A 3999-nucleotide genomic window follows, 5' to 3' on the forward strand; every position below is an offset into this window, starting at 1 on the left:
CTGGTTTAGCAATAATCCATACACTTGAAATTACTTACAATTATAGTTGTACTTATATTAATTGTGATATAAGTTAATGTTGCCTCCTTTTGGGGAGAACAACTAAGACATTCGCAACATAAATTGTATGGGAAAAAAATGAAAGTTATTGAAGAAATTGATATATGCCAATTGATTTTGGTGTATTTTTGATTTCTTTCAATAAAATGAATTTTGAGCGTATCGAATAAAGAAAAAAATAAAATATCACTCTAAGCGGTGGATCACTCGGCTCATGGGTCGATGAAGAACGCAGCAAACTGTGCGTCATCGTGTGAACTGCAGGACACATGAACATCGACATTTTGAACGCATATCGCAGTCCATGCTGCAAGGTACTTTAATTAATTTTAAGGTGCTGCTTGGACTACATATGGTTGAGGGTTGTAAGACTATGCTAAATAAGTTGCTTAAAATCAATCTCGATAAGAGATTGTGTTTTTAAGCACATGTTATATTACTGGATGTTAAAGTCCATAATATGAATAGTCAAGATAGAAGCCTCATTGAAAAAATTCGAGTATTTCTTGTTGAATACTTTGTTTTTCAATTGATTGAGGAAGGTCTAGCATAAAAATTTTTTATGAACTAGAATTGTCTTTGATTGAAAAACATATACACATATAAATATACATATTGAAGAGAGAAAAGATTTTTTCATAAAAATGATGGAATTTCTATTGAGAGTACAAAAGAAAAAAAAATAAAGTTTAAACAACCTCAACTCATATGGGATTACCCCCTGAATTTAAGCATATTAATGAGGGGAGGAAAAGAAACTAACAAGGATTTTCTTAGTAGCGGCGAGCGAAAAGAAATCAGTTCAGCACTAAGTCACTTTGTCTTTATGGCAAATGTGAGATGCAGTGTATGGAATGTTCAATTTCTAGTATGAAAAATTAACGATTTAAGTCCTTCTTAAATGAGGCCATTTACCCATAGAGGGTGCCAGGCCCGTATAACGTTAATGATTACTAGAGAACATTTCCAAAGAGTCGTGTTGCTTGATAGTGCAGCACTAAGTGGGTGGTAAACTCCATCTAAAACTAAATATAACCATGAGACCGATAGTAAACAAGTACCGTGAGGGAAAGTTGAAAAGAACTCTGAATAGAGAGTTAAATAGTACGTGAAACTGCTTAGAGGTTAAGCCCGATGAACCTGAATATCCATATGGAAAATTCAACATTATGACTGCGGTATGAATAATACTGTGGGAATGGTGTGCATTTTTTCCATAAAAGGACATTGTAATCTATTAATATTATGATTTATCATAAGATCATTGGCTTAAGTTTATTCAAATTATTATGCTTGCATTTTAACATAGAATAAGTGCTGGTGATTTGATAAAGTGTTGATAGATTTATTATATATAGCGCTTGAATATTTTATATTCTATAATGGCATGGTAATCATGATTATTGTGTTTATTATATGCGTTTATATGATTAACAATGCGAAAGATTCAGGATACCTTCGGGACCCGTCTTGAAACACGGACCAAGGAGTCTAACATATTTGCAAGTTATTGGGAATTAAAAAACCTAATAGCGTAATTAACATAACTATTATGGGATTAGTTTTTAGTCTAGAAATAGTCTATTAATTCAATCCCGGGGCGTTCTATCAGTTATGCATAATAATATTTATATTATTCATGCCTCTAACCAGAGCGTACCTTGAGCATATATGCTGTGACCCGAAAGATGGTGAACTATACTTGATCAGGTTGAAGTCAGGGGAAACCCTGATGGAAGACCGAAACAGTTCTGACGTGCAAATCGATTGTCAGAATTGAGTATAGGGGCGAAAGACCAATCGAACCATCTAGTAGCTGGTTCCCTCCGAAGTTTCCCTCAGGATAGCTGGTGCATTTAAAAATTATGTAAAATAATCTTATCTGGTAAAGCGAATGATTAGAGGCCTTAGGGTCGAAACGACCTTAACCTATTCTCAAACTTTAAATGGGTAAGAACCTCACCTTTCTTGGTATGAAGGTTGTGGTTGTGATATAATGTGCCCAGTGGGCCACTTTTGGTAAGCAGAACTGGCGCTGTGGGATGAACCAAACGTAATGTTACGGTGCCCAAATTAACAACTCATGCAGAAACCATGAAAGGCGTTGGTTGCTTAAAACAGCAGGACGGTGGACATGGAAGTCGTAATCCGCTAAGGAGTGTGTAACAACTCACCTGCCGAAGCAACTAGCCCTTAAAATGGATGGCGCTTAAGTTGTATACCTATACATTACCGCTAAAGTAAATGGTTTATGTTCAATTTCGGTTGGATTATAAACTTTGAAACTTTAGTGAGTAGGAGGGTACAATGGTGTGCATGGAAGTGTTTGGCGTAAGCCTGCATGGAGCCGCCATTGGCACAGATCTTGGTGGTAGTAGCAAATAATCGAATGAGACCTTGGAGGACTGAAGTGGAGAAGGGTTTCGTGTGAACAGTGGTTGATCACGAGTTAGTCGGTCCTAAGTTCAAGGCGAAAGCTGAAAATTTTCAAGTTATAATAACACACACGCATATTTTCACAATATGAGAGAGTAATTAAACACTTGAATAATTTTGAACGAAAGGGAATACGGTTCCAATTCCGTAACCTGTTGAGTATCCGTTTGTTATTAAATATGGGCCTTGCGCTCATCCTGGCAACAGGAACGACCATAAAGAAGCCGTCGAGAGATATCGGAAGAGTTTTCTTTTCTGTTTTATAGTCGTACTACCATGGAAGTCTTTCGAAGAGAGATATGGTAGATGGACTAGAAGAGCATGACATTTACTGTTGTGTCGATATTTTCTCCTCGGACCTTGAAAATTTATGGTGGGGTCACGCAAACTTCTCAACAGGCCGTACCAATATCCGCAGCTGGTCTCCAAGGTGAAGAGTCTCTAGTCGATAGAATAATGTAGGTAAGGGAAGTCGGCAAATTAGATCCGTAACTTCGGGATAAGGATTGGCTCTGAAGATTGAGATAGTCGGGCTTGATTGGGAAGCAATAACATGGTTTATGTACTCGTTCTGGGTAAATAGAGGTCTACGGATCTTGTTCCTCGGATAGTAGTTACGTAACCAATTGTGGAACTTTCTTGCTAAAATTTTTAGGGTATCATCGCAAGGTGTATTCTCTTTAAATTATAACGACTATCAATTAACAATCAATTCAGAACTGGCACGGACTTGGGGAATCCGACTGTCTAATTAAAACAAAGCATTGTGATGGCCCTAGCGGGTGTTGACACAATGTGATTTCTGCCCAGTGCTCTGAATGTCAAAGTGAAGAAATTCAAGTAAGCGCGGGTAAACGGCGGGAGTAACTATGACTCTCTTAAGGTAGCCAAATGCCTCGTCATCTAATTAGTGACGCGCATGAATGGATTAACGAGATTCCTACTGTCCCTATCTACTGTGGAAATTGCTTTGGCGTTTCCGTTGTGGCTGAGTCGTTGGGAGACTGTCGTCTCTTACGAAGATTTTTGATTGCGGTGCATTTTGGACAATTTTTGCGGTGGACTGCTGTGCGATTGTGTGCTATCCTGCCTTGTGGTGTATTCTGCGTCTGGTGTATACCAGGTAAGCTTGTACTTTTGTGTTGGTTTTGTTTATTTTTGGTTTTATTCTGTGCTTATCTGGGTGTATTTTTGGTCGTCTTGGTTGGGGTTGTTGCGATTACCACTTGGTTATTTACCTTGTGTGTGACGACTTCCTGAACGGAGTCTGCGCATTAGAGGGTTTGTGGACAGGGGGACTCGTGTGTCTCGGGTGTATTTTTTCGGGTTTTTGAATAAGTGTCGCCCTGTGTAACGGTCATTTGGGGAATTTGTGTCTTTGCTGCATTTGCTATTGGTGGGTGTCTTGGGTGCTTGGTGGTTTCTCTGCTCTGTGGCTTGGTGGCGCTGCATCTCAGTGGTGCTGTGTTTAGTGGTTTTTGTGTTCGGTGGTTGTGGGTGTCT

General features: G+C 38.8%; 1 non-coding gene and 1 pseudogene across 1 annotated transcript; both read left to right on the forward strand.

Moving 5' to 3' along the window:
* The first annotated feature begins 247 nt into the window (after positions 1-247).
* LOC131998456 (5.8S ribosomal RNA) lies at positions 248-426 on the forward strand. The gene has a single exon (XR_009398718.1). It is a non-coding gene; the product is annotated as a 5.8S ribosomal RNA (ribosomal RNA).
* Positions 427-754: 328 nt separating this feature from the next.
* On the forward strand, positions 755-3479 carry LOC131998477 (large subunit ribosomal RNA; annotated as a pseudogene).
* The last annotated feature ends 520 nt before the right edge of the window (positions 3480-3999 follow it).

Source organism: Stomoxys calcitrans, unplaced genomic scaffold (genome assembly GCF_963082655.1).
Source record: "Stomoxys calcitrans unplaced genomic scaffold, idStoCalc2.1 SCAFFOLD_72, whole genome shotgun sequence".
Lineage (NCBI taxonomy): Eukaryota > Metazoa > Arthropoda > Insecta > Diptera > Muscidae > Stomoxys > Stomoxys calcitrans.